The following is a 17,353-nucleotide window of genomic DNA, read 5'->3' on the forward strand; positions in this document are numbered from 1 at the left end:
TGAATTGTAACTTTGCAGATATCCGCGGGGGACTTCGCTGCAGGACACAACGTTCGATATGAACGTTCCCCAGAACAAGTCAGCATTATAAATCTTCAGATACTGGCCAAAAACGCACATTTCCAAAAAGTAATAAAAGTCCCAAACTGCCTGATTTTCTATTACTTGGGGAGGTGTGTGTGTGAGAAGATGAACATCTGATTTTTATTACAGTTCAATGTTCTTTGCATTTAGGGAACATACTATATCTCTCTTCCTCTCTCCCAGCCATACCTTCCTCTCTCCTTCTCTCTCTCTATGCAGCCTGCTGTCTCTCTGCTGACATTGCCCATCCAAAGAAGAACAATACGGTTTCATCTCCCACGCTGACAATGATGCATGAGCCTGATGGAAAACACTTCTCAGGTGTTGTCATTAAAAAGCCATTTTTTTCCATAGGCCCCATGTGAAAGAAATACAAAGACAGGGCCCAAAGTGTAATACTCTAATATCTCTGAAGCTTTTCATTGGCATCTGTGGAGCCTTGGCTGCTGGATTGTCTCCTTTTCAATTACCTGATCTTTTCAACTCAGTGGGAAATGAAAAATGTGCTGCGCAGTTGCTCTGGAGCAAAAAGCCTTCGCTCCACTGTCTCTCTCCCTCCATCTCTCTTTTTTCCCTTCCTTCTCTCTTTCATGCTCTGCATCTCAACTCATCTCTCTCAATCGTTTGTAATGTTTCAGTGAGTCCTGTTCGCTTGCCTGCTGCAGGACTATCAAAATGAACCCAAGCTTCCAAATATAAATGGGTAAAACTCACCCTAATGCCAGTGTAATACCCTGTTGATACAAAGCACACATCTCAGTTACGGTCAATATATGAGCATCCAAACATCATGATGAATGGTTTCATTCATTTACTCCAACTTCTTCTGGTGTCGAACATTGACTGGGGCACCTCCAATTTTGACTTCACTCCTCTGTCCAGCTGCATTGTTTGAGACATTGTGCAGCTCTTTATTTATCAAGACAAGATGTTCTTATGTTTTTCAATGACACAGAGCTGGGAAGGAGGAGGAGGAGGAGAAGCTGGTTATTAATAAAACTGTTCAAATGAGTCATGTTAGAGAGAGCGTTTGAAGGCGGCCAAAAAAACATCTGTTTTGAGCTCATTCTGATATCCTGATTGCATCAGTTGAATCATGTGAAGTCATGCTGAACAACAGTGATAAAAATCCTGGTTCGACATGCCATCACTTAATCAAAATGATTAGGAGAAGTAAAAATCCTGCAGCTGATTCAGTTATATCTTTCGTTACCTTATTCGACAACATTTACAAATCTCCTTCGGCCCACAGCCTCAGAGTCAGCCTAAATAATTTAAACATGTATATTTGGAATCCATTTATGAAACATATCATAAAAGGGAAATGATGTGGCCACACACAGCGGTTTAGCAACATCATAGCATGGAAAATGCTTCGCAAATATTTGCTTCCATATCAAAATAAAACATAGCTTTGTGAAAATAAACTGTGGTCGTTTTCTATGACTGTATCTGTTTTGTTTTGTTTTTTTGCTTGTTTTGAAAGCTGCAGTAAAAAAAATCTTACCCATTTTGATAAAGATGAGCAACACTAAACAGGAAAAAGAGCATGGTTTTCACCTCTGCAATCCAACACCAAAGCAGCTGCATGCTGATTAGGGGCAAATAAAGCAAGCTGCATCTTTTGATTCTTAACAGATAAACAAAACCGCAAAAAAAGCGAGAGAGCCTCGCTCTCTCTCTCTTTGTCAGTGCTCCCTTCAGAAACAGCTACAGATTTGAATTTTCAAAGTTACACGCAACCGCGACTGTATTGTCTTTTAACTGTGGTTGAAGTTCAAAACCTTGCAGCTCCTTCCTTCATGGTAAAGTGAACTCACAACGCAGGGTGAACGCAGCCACATGTGAGGGGAGAGCAGCTCGGCCTAATCTCAATGGAGCTGCCAGACTGGGATGGGAAAAAAAAAAAATACAGCTTACTCGCAATAAATAGCAACATCTGATAAATATGGTACATTCATTATTTTGTCTGTGAATTTCTAATGACTATCCCAATAGCCTTGTTGTATCTGCTTCCACGTGCCATTGTTTGAGTTAATTCAATACCAAACAAGTAATTTTATTTTTACTGTGGACTCTCCCTTGTGACTAATTACAATCCAACTCGAGCACTAAGTGATGGTTCACCCCTTGATGATAAAAAGGGCAATGCTGCTTTCACACAATGAGCCATTAAATTTAGCCCGTATCAAACGGCATTCCTGTTAGAGTGATCTGGCTGACACATCAGCGAACACATGAGCCAGTTATTCAGATCACAGTGTGTGAAGGTTACCTCCTACTGTGCAGCTTTAAGGAGATCTGAGGGACAAGAAAGCATGAAGCCGGCTGGCTGGTCAGCCTGCTCACTGGCTGAGATTTCAGTTTCCTGTGTGCAAGTCATTAGAGAGTTGCGGCAGTGGGAGCTGTAGGGTGTCTGCGGTCTACAGGGCGATCCTGCAAACGACTCTGAAACAGAGCAGCACCGTGGAAGTACAACAGATGGAAATAGAGAGCAAGAGAGGGAGAGCTGGGTGAGGCATGGCTCATTAGCACTATCCCAGAGGTGAGGGGAAGGGGCAGGGCGGGCTTCCCACTGCCCTCTGTGTGACTTGTGATGTCATCCAACCATTCCCATTTGTGACATGTACTGTACGGGGATTGAAGGAGAACAGCTGGAGTTAGGTTTAAGCTGGTGACCCTCTAATCATGAAGCTGCAGGCCTACCACCTAAAGGTCACAACGCACTGCTCGATCACAGACAGCATGCTAGCGTGAAGCATGTGTTGCAGGCCCAATCATACCTTTAAAGTATGCAGGTCACTGCAACACGAGCACGCAAACCCTAAATCATACTTGCGCGTGCGTGCGCATACACACACATATGTTGCTCTTATCTGTCACCACCATCACACATCTGCCGGATCACTCACAACAATCGAGCTGCAATGTGTGGACAAAATCAAAGGCTGAGATTGGAGGATCGGAATATGTGGTCATTGTGGAAACTGTGTACGGATTTCCTTAATTGGGCCACGGTCAAAAAAAAAAAAAAAAAAAGCAACACAAAGAAAGGACAGTTACTGAGATGAAAAGCATCCATCTATAGATATATCAGTGGTGTGTAAAAGCCTGTTCAAACCTGCTGTCTCTAAAGCCATAGTAAGAGTGAGTTATTTGTGTGAATGTATGTGTCCTACAAGGCTGGACAACAGAGAGTTCATCAGACAAAGGGGGGCCTCATGTTATCGAAAGCATTGAGCAGGTGTTCTAATAATTGTCCTCAGATCAGCTGATAACTGTTGCTCTCACAGCACCACAGCTGAGGAACTGAATGCTGTGTGTCCTTTTAAATATTTCGGCCGTGATGCACTGCCTGTCTCATAGTCTCTACAGTTGAGTGGCCAGTTATAGAAGACTGTGAGACTATAGGAGGCCACTAAAAAAACACAACGCCTGATGAACCACTTCCCACCGGTGACAAGCAGTCAGGGTCAGAGTATTAGATCCGCTCTCTGGTGAGTGTTGCCTCCTCTGTTATTCAAAGATCTCACCTCTGCCCATGGCCCTGCTTCACGCACTGACAGCGCAAGTCGCAGCTGCCATAATTGTATGTGATCGAGCCATGCCAACTGTCCCGTTTGATACGAGCTCAGAACTGACACCCCTCACTCAGCTCGCCAAAGGTCAAAGGGTCAGCTGATGCAGACAGACACGCATAAAGTGTCCCCAGAGCGCGGCCAGGTGACAGCGAGATGATGCCTGATGAGAAAATGGACGCGGACAGACGGAGGGACGGAGAGAGGACAGGTCACATGTTCGGAGAGGTGGTAGTGATTGATTGGATACATCACCAGGTAGCTATTTTGGGTTTTAATCAACACCTCACATACTCACAGACACACACACACACACACACACACACACACACACATAGGCAACCACATACACACAGAGACACATGATGAAAAGTAGGGGACAAAGAAGAGGACAAAGAATGGCTTGTAGTCAGGTTTGGATCAGAGAAGGAGGTTTTTCACGGTTTTTCACTAACCCATCTACACATGCTGTGTAAAAGCTTTGATTTGGACTGTAAATGACCACAGATGAAAAAAAAAAATAGACTAAGTTTTCCATTAAGGTATGCCAAGTTATGAGAATTGTCATGTGAAGTCCACAGTTTTCTTCCTGTTCATAAAGTTTAATGGTGCTTGGCAAACAGCTTTTAGGTGGGTGGGTTGGGAAAGAAAATTAATTGTGTGATCGTACTAAAACAATAAACCATGATTTAATCCTTTCTGTAGTTCATCCAATAATCTTGCAGATTCCCTAATGAATTCTAGTAGCTATGGGAGAAAAAAAACGATACGACTCAAGAGGCCTTAAAGTCATTATTTCGTCAAATGGCTTTCTGTGTCACTGCTGAGGTCAACTGTCCCATTTGATAGATTAATTTTAGCTTTAAAGCTTAGACTGCCATCCAATTACATTTCAGATAATGTGTTTGTTTTATGGTTATGAGATGTAAATATAATCAGCAGGATATGTGTTGTTTATAAATCAGTGCGCTACAGAAAGCGAGCTTTTGTTGTAGCTCTTTCACACACACGCATGTCCTCGCTCACAAACACTTCAGCCAGTGCTGCATCATTTCAGGAAGCAGGTAGGACACATCTTACTGTGTTTCAGTATCAAAACTGAGTGGTATTAACATAATTGTCAGCTTTTACTGTACCTTGTCTCTTTAACATCATTTTGGTTGTATTTTTAGATCTGCAGCCTGCTTGAGATTCAACGCCGCTAATTAAATAGACAGAGGCACTCACCATGCCAAATAAACTGATGTCTTTTCCCAGGAACTCTAGGAAGACTGTCAGATAAACCTGAACACACACACACACACACACACACACACACACACACACACACAAACACACACGCCTGAAAACAAATGATCCAGCCAGGTAGAGAAGCCCACTCCATCCTGATTAGTGCAATTGTCAAAGCTGACCAGCAAAGTTGTGAGTAAGCGTAAAGGGATAAGCACTGAAATGGTAAAAAGTTTACCTGCCTGATAAATAAAGATGGAGGGTGAGAGGAATGGAAAGTGTTGGCAATCGAGTGTGTTTCTCTTGTGCACATATATGTGAAAGAGAGAGAAAGGGAGAGAGTCAGCCAGATAATGACCTACATGATTGATAATCAATTGCCTCCCTCTCTTGTCTCGTGTTTCTGTTCTAGGGTTGTGTTTTAATGTCGCTCCTCTGCTCACTGACCTCATTAAAGGATCTGGTTACCCTCAAACAGCTTTTTAATTTAGCCTAATGATTTTTTGCATAATAGATCAGATACTTGGTAAGCCCCAGGGAGCAGCCCTCCTCTTCAAGGTGCCTTTATAGTGAAAGGAGCTGAGGTTTGGGAGGTTGTTATTGTGCTATACATGTTTTTGTTTAATGCTGGGTTTCTTTCTTTAGCTGGTTAGCTCCTTATTGAATATCTTTATTTCATTAATAATGTCTCTGGTCATTGAACGGTTATTGATATCTGAAAACATTCTGACGCAAACTTATTTCCTGACATAATTTACATCCAAAGTATGTTACTAAGTTTTCCTTTGCTTTTATGTCCCCATCCAATGAGGTTTCCTCTTGCCCATTGGCAGAGTTGTTTAATGTTAACAAGGCCTTCTCAGGAAAAAAGCTGAGGATCTTTGATAAAAGCTGAAGGTAAAAATGCAAACAGTATTCCTCGATGTTTGGTTTACAGGTATACGTGTCTTAAGATAAAAGATCAAAATGAACTCTTCTTACAACTGTTTCCTATATAGCCAAACCGAACACAGCTCATTGCTGTGCATCATAAGGTCCAAGCAATCAAAACATCAGTGGGTAATGAAGTTGATCTAAGATGGTTCAGTTTCATCAATAATCAGTCGTTATATTGATCAAACACAAAGACATTTAAACTACAGCTGTGCTGTGTTTAGGTGTTTCTCTCTGCATTCTGGCAGTTCTTTAATAAAAAGTCATTCAAAGACACAGTAACTTTCTTCCAGTGTAATTTTACATCCACTTTCATCTTTACTCCTTTCAGTCTCTTTGAAAAATGCCAAGAAGAGCAAAACTACTAAAGCAAACGCTATTGGTCTTTTCAACAAAAATATAGCCTTTCCACGGTCTTTTCCACTAAATCCAATCTTCTGTTTTATCAATTTTCATGTCTGAATTTCGTGTGTTACTTAATAGTAAAAACAAATGCTGGTAAAGATTTGCTTTCATAAGAAACAAAAATAATGAGCCCTATTAGCAATAGTTTCTATTATTACAGCAGCAATTCTCCGTTTGCTGATGTAACTCAGCACCACAAACCCGTCACAAACAACTATATCATCTGGGATAAAATTATGCACAGCACTTAATCTCAAACTCATATGCATTTCTTAGTGAAATGTCTTGGGAACTTAAAGTATGCATAGCTCATAGTTCCCTTGTATACACAGTGAATGAACTGTCATAGACTAAACCCGAGTGATGAATGGAACTCAAAATCAATTTTCGACAAATGTCCTGGGAGGAATCCATCCACTCCATATACAGCAGAGTGAACTGTAATCTGTGCTGCTGCCTGCAGTACTGAAGACACCAACACAAACATAATCTCTTCCCACATCCGCAACATAACCAAATCCACACACACAGACACACACAAGCAGTGAGTGTGAGCAGCAGAGACAGCCTCTGTCCCTGATCAGCAGTCACCCAGGCCTCCTCGTCTCGACATGATCACTGCCTGTCATTAGTCAGTTATGCTGTAAATTATTTAACCATGCACATGTTTGGAACTGTCTAAACACACCAGACACAACACCACGCAAAGTGCTTTCATGCACCGAGCGGCGCACTGACACACTCTCAGAAAATCGGACTCTTGGAATGAATGAATAAGTAAGGCGGGAAATAAATAAATAAGCGAAACAAACAAAAAACAAGCTTGGGTAGGGAGGGGTGGGGGAGCCAGTGCAGGGGGGATGACGGCGTAATTTAGCGCTCGACTTCAATCCCAGTCAAATTAAAAGGGAATCTTAATGCATGTGTCTCTCCTAGCATTGATGTGTTCTCGCTCTGTGATATGGTGTCGGGAGATGGTAGACGCAATATGCCTGACAATCTATTCCCAGACTGGCCTCGCTGCCACTCAAACTCAGCCGCGTGCTGCTGTAGCTATTAGACAGGCTCTTTTGGGGAACTGATGGCTTTTCAGTGGGAAGAAAACTATCAGGGTTCTTTTGTTTATGTTTTTGCAAATGTGTGTCTGTGTGTACGTGCACATGCATGCCTGTATGTAACCGCATATGAGGAAATGAGTGTGTGTCTCTGTGTGTGTGGGTGTTGGTGTGCTGCATGCCGTGTTTAGTGCTGAGTGTCAGAACTCAAGGGCCTTGTAATCAGCACCAAGCAAGTGTTTGACAAGGCCATTCCCCACCGCTGAGCATTGTGAGGCCTCAGCAGCTGGAACTTAAGACAACATCACATGCAAAGTGAGTAAACAGTGTTTGACATGTTTTCAATATGGTTACATTAAAACAAGCTGCGTTTGATTGAAAAGCTAATATTCAAGCCATGCAAATCATCAATCATGGGAAAAGGCCTATTAATTATTCAATAAAACAGTCTAATTCAAGAATCAATGTAGGGGAAGCGGAGAGAGGGATGAGGGGGCTCCCAGCAGAGAGAGAGAAAGAGAGAGAGCACGGATAATATAAAGGAATAGTGAATTACCCCTTTCTCTCTGAGCTGTGGCCCATCTCGTCCCGAGCTGTCAAAAACAACTGCCGCTCCCGCGTTTCATCTCGCCAAGTTTAAAGACGACTTTGGAAACACTTCATTTTCCTTGCGAAACTCGTTAGGTCTTTGTTCCTCATTAGTTCATCTCCTTTTTCGCTGTCTCTGTCTCTGTTACTCCTCCTCTGTTGCCCCCCTCCCTATATCACGTCTTTCTTTTTTCTTCGAAGTCATCGTTACGGCTTTTACGACCGCCTGGCTCAGACTTTTTGAAGTTTGGTATTGTGCCCTCTGATCTCCAGCAATTACAACTGGGCCAAATCTCTTCCTTGGGAATTCATTATTTACGTTCAATTAAACAAATTCATCAGTGGTCTCCTCAGTAGAATTCAGGGCGTGTAAGTGGTGGACTGTAACGAAGCTGGGGCGCAGACCAGCTCAATCAGCTCTAATACAAAGACTTGTAGTGTTTCCTCCAGCCAGGCCCCCTGGCCCCCAGCACCTCAAAGGTGTTTCCACAGTCTTCATTACCCACTGGGGACTTCTAACGTCCAACACTGCATCCACTTCAAAGCTCATTAGTATCTATTATTAATGAATTAATATCCAATATCTTTGATAGACCTAGGCTATCGTTAAAAGTTCTGGACCAAGAGTTGACTTCATTCAAACCTCATTTGGGTGGTAGCGTCTGAACTTTCACTCTAGCTATGTTTTGCCGATAATTTGGGCTGCGCGGCAACTTAGCGGCTTTCTCTGCAGCAATGCTGTGAACTCTTTATCCTCTCACATTCATAAAACTCATGTGGCCTGTCTGGTAACAAATGTGTGGTTCAGGAACAGAGAAACTGTCAATAGAAAGCGGTTGTGGGGGCTTCAGGAAAGTGCTGGATGGAACAGTGAGCTGAAGACCATTTCTGAGATAAAAACCAACGAAGCTGTGGAGATACAGTCGGAAAGCTGAAAAACTACATTTTTGCATGTTCTCTCACAGAACTAAATATGTACAGATCCATGGCTTCCCAAGAACTGCACTCTTTGCTCTTCTTTGAGGAACATCTGCTAACATCATCACAGAAACAGAGCCTGGCTGTTTGCCTTTTTTAAAGCCCAGTGAGCCTGAGTGTCACATGGAGTAAGTTCAGTAATTTGGATAATCGTGAAAAAAAATCTTTTCATGGGACTTTCTGTCCATAGGAAAGGCCAATAAAGCAGTTCTCATCCTTCAAAAGCTTGTGACCACTAACATAAAACTAAAACAGCTCAGACATGATTCTCAGGTCAAAGTAACAGATTTCAATGTAAAACACTGTAGAATAAATTACTAAAAATGTGTACCTGTGTGTATTATTCCAAATGACTGAACTGAAACAGAAAAGGAGAGTCAGTTCAGCTATTTTGCCATTTTGCAAATGTGGCTGTATTGGCATCCCTGCTGTGCCTCTCACTGAAATGAACAGGGAAGTGGTCCGATCACAGCCCTAACCAGCACAGCTACTGACCCAACCCTTTCCCTTGCCTACTCAAGTTGAAGCTGTCTATACTAAAACCACGTCTCAAACAGCCCTTTGAAGAAGTAAAAGTGAGTATCTGGTAACAAGTGCAGCAGACAAATGTAACAAGGCCTGGAAGTTAAATTGGTGTGAGTTTGACCTGACACAGGTCAGACACACACCTCTCAGAGACATCCAGCATAATAACCAGCAGCATAACAGACACAGACAGCTATAAGATGCACTGCACACATTTGTCCCCCTTCTCTCTCTCTCTCTCTCTCTCTCTCTCTCTCTCTCACACACACGCACACACTCATAGCAACACACACATACAAGAAGGATCATGAAACAAAACACCAAGGGCCCTCTCTGTGCATGTTAAACAATACTCTGACTGTCAACAATCAGGCATAAATTAGCAGCCATGGCCTTACTGTATTTATTCTGGTAATTACCTCCCAAGAGGGCACACACACATACACATACATACACATACACACACACACACACTTCCAGACACCACAGCGTGGCATGGCACACTCATGGTGCACCAGCCCATCGCCTCAGAGTGTGTAAAAGAGGGATGGGAGGAGGGAGGGTTCTGTAGACGTCTCATCAATGCCACGTCTATGTGTGTGTGTGTGTGTGTGTGTGTGTGTGTGTGTGCGCGCGTGTGAGAGAGAGAGAGAGAGAAAGAGTGCACAGAAACATATGTGTGCAGGAAGAATACTTATTTGTCCCTTTGATTGTGTGCAAGAGCTTTAAACCTTATAAATCAGTGAGCTGATAAAAGCTAATCATTCTCTTCCATTAGGGGACAACAACCTCTGAGACAGATAGTGACTGACTGATTGACAGTTCTGAAAACATTACAGATTTGGATATCAGAGTTCAATAAAAACTGACAAAGAAGAGTGAAACTGTTAGACAGGCAGACAGGAAGAGAGACAGGAATGAGGAGGGAAAGAGACACAAGAGCAAGACAGGGAGACGGAGAGAGACAGGGACACAGGCAATGACAGCCACATGAAATCTCATCTCCATTTTTGACAATGGGGGAACCATCTGAAGAGCAGAGAACAGAGGGAGGAATTTAACTGCTTTCATCTTGTCATAATTATCTCCAAGAAGCTGCATGAAAGAGAAAATCTGTGTTTTTTGTTTATAAATTAGAGAACAAGGACATTTTTTGTGACAACTTTGATGGCATCTTTCCTCTGTGCATGGTTGAACAGTCCTGGGCTAATGATCCCGTCTCTTCTTAAAGCGGAGGAAAAAAGCGCTGATGAAAATTGCACTAAAAACAATTTGGCAATTGAACGGAGAGCTAAAGTGTCATAATTCACAGCATCATTATCAAAATTGTTTTCGGGGCACTCTTATGTCTGTGAATACATAAGTATTTCCCAATTTCGTACAGCCGCTGTTCACCAGAAATCACAGAAAACAAACATAATATGTCCATCTGGAGAGAAAATGCAGTGCGGCTGGTCTGACTGTTAGTGGGTGCAGCAGTTGTTGTTTTTTTTTCACAAACATCATTAAAAAGAGCTGGGGTCATTTCTATGATCCATGTAGTTGGGCTTTCATGGGCAGATCAACAAATGGAGGCTGAAACCAACGGCAACAGCAATCAATAGTTCCCTTCAAGACACACAGGAGCACTCTGAGTATCCATCAATCTCAACCCTCAGACAGGATGTTAACCACAAACTGGAAATAATAACTGCGTCTGTTAGTTGGCGCCTTGTTGCCACAACAACTCTTCCCAATGACACAATACATGTGATATCGCGCCCCTTTACAGAGACATGGTTTACACGCACAATAAACAAGCTATAATGAAACAGTAAATTTAGTGAAATATCCCCCTGTGCTTTCTAGTTATGCAGCCAGAATAAACTGTGGTAGAGTTTCTGGAAACTTTCCTTTAGGATGATTTGACTCGATAAAGATCACCAACTAATCAGAGTGATCAGGAAAGTAGAGACCTATAATAGAGGAGACGTGCTTAAAAAAAAAAAAAAAAAGCACCTTTGCAAAATGTAATTAAAAAATCAAATTAATCTGTATTTTGAGATGGAGTTAGTTAAACATGGAGAGGTGCGTTTTGTATTTTCGATCACAATTTGTATTGGTTTCATATCACCATTTTTGTGTTACTCATGGGCCATGGAAAAGCCTAAAATAGCTTGGCAGATGCAGACAAGTGGAAGCCTTTGTTTAATTATCTGGAAGAGCAGAGGACTCAATCATTCTGTTCAAAGACACATGTTTCTTTCTTCAGGAAAATCACTGATCACTGTAAATTAGAAGTAAGAATGGGTGGTCCAATGTGTCACTCAAATTTTCTTAGAAACAGCAATACACTTCACATTAATCTTTATCCTTTTCCTTATTCCTACATGTCTATTTATTTAATTCCTGTAAGTGATCCAAATTGAAGGTATTCCAATAATAGGAAATTCGTCCTGAACGCAGTGTGTCCACTTAATTTCTCATTATGGGGGAGATAGAAATACTTGGCTCGATGGGAATGTTAGCAAAGTTAAATTGCAATCGGACTGCAAAAGAGAATAAAGGAATGTACCTTCCTTGCACCAGACCTCCTTTTAAAACTTTTCTGCTCAAATTGAAAAATTCCACTACTTATTTGCTTTCTAATGAATTCTTGTCCCGGTTGCTCACATGTATTTCTTTCTTACTTCGAACAGGTCTGGATGGATTCATTTATTGATCCATGGTTATGTTGATCTTTCTCCCAGTTCTTTGAATAACAACCAATACAGGGTGAGACCAGACACTTACCAGACAGTGCCAAGCCGAACTGGCCCCGGCCCCAAACCAGTCCAGCCCACTTCCTTTGGCTGCCGCCTTCAACCTGCCAACTGCAGAGCCACATTTAATAAGAATATCAATGATGCACTTCATAAAACTGCCGATCATCTATCACCTAAATCACATACAAACATTCCTTGTTTTTTGACCAGTTTCCAGTGCTAATGCCGTGAAGTGAAAGTGTTTTTCTCATACAGCTGAAGCGTTGTAAATGGCGCAATCAGCGGCTCCGAGGACAAGTCTAATGTGGCCAAAGAGGATATGAAACTGAGCCAAAGCATGCACAAGGCAGACCGAATCTAATTAATGTTCATTAAAAGTTAAAGAAGGGGAAATGGCCAGGTTAATTTCTGCTACTGTGATCTTAAAGCCTGGTGGATCACGAAAAGACATGCTGGCCTGTGTTTTGAGACAGTTGCAGTGTTCTTCTGCATGTGGCGTGATGGTCATGTTTAAAGAGAGTGGACAAGGACGTACCAAACTGAGCCATATGTCGCCTCACTCTGCACATTAGGCAGCAAAATCTCTGCTCATCCATCATTGCCTTGTTAGAGAGGAGACCGGGGAGAGGGAAACATATTGCAGCAGCATATTGTAGGAATACCATCACACACACATATACACACACACAGATTGGCCAAAAGTATATTTTTTAGCAGATCTATACATCAGACTCAGATAACATCCAGTTTCTCATATTTTGACACTAAAATGTCTGCACCTGTCCCTCTGTCCTCTCTGTCCCAGCCAACATTCTCCAGCCATCTGTGGCCCCTGAGACCTTTGACCTATGTCAGAGGTCAACGCAGGTCAGGCGTCTCACATTTGGCAATTGTTTCAGATAAGCAGACGGTTGCTCTCAAAAACACTCTCACTCTAAAAAATAACAAAAAAAAACAAAAAACATGCACATTCAAAAATATGCTCAGCTTTATCCTCACTTCCACAACATGCCTCGAATTTTGGTAATTAACACTGAACAAACTTCTACAAAATAGTTGGTCGATACTCCACACAAACTCTGCTCTACCCTGACCAAAATAAATACATGAAGAGCAGAGAGGCATTGCATAGCGCAAGTGGAACTATCCAGAGACATCATGCAATATGATAATCACTCTACAGGAGGGAGGGCGAGGGGCCATGATATCTGTGGAGTTATACAACCAAACAGAAGCCAAAACAACTCAGCAAAACACCACAGAAAGGTTGTCTATAGAAATTAGACAAACGAGCAGCCATAAACCAGCCAGGGAAAGCACTCAAGGTTTTCCTCTTTACTTGGCGATCATACGTGTTTTGTTTTTCCATCACCTCTTTGCTGCCTTTCTTTTTTAGCCTTAATTGCAGTTTACAAGGAAAGGGTAATCACTTGTGAAACAGGGCATGTTATTTTCTTGCCCAGAGTGTGAATCCTAAGCAGGCCAATCGCCTGCTCTATAGCCCCATCTCTCCGCTGGCTGAATCCTAATGGCTAGATGGAGAGAAGAAGTGCAAGGAGCAGGGAGAGAGAGAGAGGGGGAGAGTAAGAGAGAGTAAAAGAGAGAGAGAGAGAGAGAGAGGCTGACAGCGGGGCTTGACATGGGCATTAAATCATGCCCTGAGGAATCCTCCATCCACAGGCTCCTGACAGCCGCGCTGTCATCACGGCCAGGCCACTTCCTATGCCTCTTGACAACACTGGAGCAGAATTAGTCAGAGCATCAGATGTAAATTGGCGCTGTTCAAGGATGATAATGAGCACCAAGATACATGTCGGTGTCACTGACGGGACGCCATCATGATTGGCTGTCCCTCACACCACGCTCCATTAGGTCTAATGGTATGCAGGCCAGGTATGGGCGGAAGGCGGGAGCAGCGGGGGAGACCAGGAATGGACAGGGAGAAAGTTTTGTGTCGTGATCAGCTTGTTCCATTTGTGCGTGTTGGTCTCTGGAAGACCCTGTGGCAAAAGAGAGGGACACTTACACAGCCACTAATATTCAACCTGCTCTCTGGCTTCGCGGCCTCTCACACTCAGATCAGACCAGGCACCTTTTACATATATTCTCTCTCATCATGTACTATATTTTTATGATAAAAGTGGCACATGTTGTACCTCAGTCTGAACTATGTGTGAGAAATCCACAGAGTCCCTTCCAAAATTTTCCAGCCCATTCAGTAAAACTCTTGGCTCACTACTTTCCTGTCTCACAGTGCAGTATGTATGCAGACAGTGTGTACGGCTTGCTAACATAATGCAATAATGGTTGCCAGCGTGCCATTTTCCCTGCCCATGCTGAGGATGAGCCAGCCCGAGCCTGCCCCAGATGCATACATTTCCCATAATGAGGCAGGTGGCCTCGACAGACGGCTCGGTCGTGTGGGTGACACCATGTACACCACAGCTCTGGGCATCTGACTGACAGACAGTGCCAGTCCCTTCCCTCCTCTGCTCCCTTCCCTCTCTTTCTTTCTTGCTACATCTCTTTCTTGCTCTTCCCTCTTCCCCCCTCTCACCCACACCCCCGGCCTCCCATCTCTTGCTTTCCCTTGTTCAGTTTCTTTTTCTGAGTTTGCGAAAGTGTGTGTGTGCATGCGTGTGTGCTTATGTGCATGTTTCTGCTGCTTTGTTCACTATGGGGTTTGGGTAAATTCCTCTGCTCCGTGGCAATTTCAAATTAAGATAGCTGAAGGTCATTAATTGAACTGCCGCTGCTGTAACAGGGTAAAACTCACTGTAATTAAGAGTGAATAAATAATTGATTATGTATATTTTCTTATAATTGGCTCCTCGTTACCCATCTACAAGCTGAATGCTAATTGATGCTGGGAGTTAATTATCATTTCACTATGAACTTAGCAGTATATCCAGAGAAATATTGAAGATCCCAAGGTCCCATCGTGGCTATTTCTATAAGTAACAAGGTCAAGCCTCCCCCCCGCCTTTTCCAAAAATTTACCAGACGAAAAAGAGGAGTGGTCAGGACATGGAGTAATACAAAATGCTCTGCCAGCCACCTAATTGAGAGTATTTAGCAAACCAGCATAGGAAGTGCAAAATGGCAAGGATTAAGCCAGAGGCCCTAAGCAAGTGGATCTATTAAAAAGGATTCCCCAAGGCCTAACTAAAGACTAAAGATTAAGACTCCAATCTGAATGTAGGTCTAGCAACAGGAGCCGCTAGCTGAGAAAAAAAAAAAAAAAAAATCACGTCTTTATATTCAGATAAAATTACTGCCAGCTAGACATAATTAGTGGTAGCGATCTAATTCTGAATTCTGAAAGCAATCGATAGCTATTGAGTCCATCAAATGGTGGCAAAAATAAAGTACTTAATATAACTGAATACAATGAAAATGAAATTTGAATTGTTTTTGCAAAGTAAAATAATATTAACATGAAATATTTTTGTTAGCATCGCCCTCGCTTCCTCAATAAAGATTCAACGGGATTTTTAGATGGGCCACTGGACTGCTGAAGAATATATTCTGTAAATTCTGTGACAATCAAAATATAGTTATATTTGCACATTGTGTTCAGTAGGATAATCTTCACAAACTTTAAGATTTAAAAAAAAAAAAAAAACTCAACTTTGGTTTTTAATTTCAGTTTTCTTCATTATTTCATCTTATTTCGGCCATCTGACCAAAAACCCAATTTTAGAAGCCTAGAAACTTCTGGAGGGAACCAGAAGTGTTAAAATTCACAGTCATTTCTTGAATTTGGGGTTCATTTCTGCTACACTCTGATTTTCCAAAGCAGATGAAACTTTTTAAGATTCAGATTGGTTCAAGATAGTGCTAGTTGTCTGGATTTTTATTGATCTGGACTGGCATAACTCACAGCAATAAGTTGTCTCGTATCCATGTCATGCTGTACATTATTCCACGAACACACCCACCCTCTCTCACCCTCACTTTCCTTTCTTTTTCCCTCTCTATCATTGTGCTAACAAATAAAAGGGTAAAACACAGAATGAGATGAAAATCCAAAGTCTTGACAAAGTCTGGAGGAAATGTGAGTGTAGTAAAATAAATGTCTCGGGGTAAAAGTGTAAACAGCAATCAATGTTAATTCTGACTGTGGCACAAAAAGTTTTAAATGGCACTTTAAAATTTCCTCTTTTTGTAATAATAATCTTGCCTAAATAAGTACACAAGTCCAAACAAACAAAGTGCATAGAAACTGATTGCCTGGCAAGAAGTCATTTTAATCTCCTTGTTGGCTTTAAACACTGCTGTGTAAATTCTGTGTGGGTTTCTGTGTGAGCGAGTGAGAAAGAAAAAAGAGTTAGAAAGAGCAGAACTCCCAGCATTTTAATAAGTTGCTTGCCCAGGCAGAACAGAGACAGCCGTCGCCTTGTGTGTCAGGCTTCCTTAATGGAGTCTTAACGTGTCCAGCAGTGAACAAAGACCACAGACTCTACTCCTCTTCACACCGCCTGCCTTATAGGACCCCTTCTGTCTGTCTGTCTCACTGACTGAGGTGTCCTCTTACTTGCCTGAATTAATTTTCTACAACAGGGCAGGCCTAGGGCAGCTGTGTCAGCATTTCGCAATGGCGAGGACTGCGGATTTTACCACGTCAGGTCTATACTCGAATGTACTCTGACAGTCCTGTCAGGGAACTAGAAGGCAGAGATGCTCCTCTACTCTTCTTACAAAAGTCTGTGTGATCATCTGCCTCTGTGGAATAGCTTTCAGAGTATCGAAAGCTAAGAAATGCTCAATTTTGTGAAGTCAAACATTGCCGCAATATTACAGATACAGAAAAAGGATTCGTGATGCAGATGGAAAGTAAGAGAGATTATGCAGTCATGCACAATGTACGGTATAACGAAATACTGCACCTGGGAAGGCCAGGTTTCAGTTTTGGTGCTAGCTTGCAGCACCAGACAGCTGTGTTGTGTTGTACAGTGAGCAACACTGTTTTTTATTTATTTATTTATTTATTGTTTTTGTGTTTGTTTGTTTTTGCTTTTTTGTTGTTGTTGTTGTTGTTGTTGTTGTTTTTTTGTTTTTGGATGTGTTGTTTTCGTCTTTGAACGCTCCTTCCCTCGTGTCCTCCCGCTGCTTTCTGCGTGTTTAATGTATCAGTCATTCAGGTGGGGAGCGACTGGTATGGCATTGTCTTTTAGAAGAGAGGAACACTCTGTTTTCCAACCGCTGCGCCAGGTGTAACTGAAATTGACAC

The sequence above is a fragment of the Echeneis naucrates genome, chromosome 21, assembly GCF_900963305.1.
Source record: "Echeneis naucrates chromosome 21, fEcheNa1.1, whole genome shotgun sequence".
Lineage (NCBI taxonomy): Eukaryota > Metazoa > Chordata > Actinopteri > Carangiformes > Echeneidae > Echeneis > Echeneis naucrates.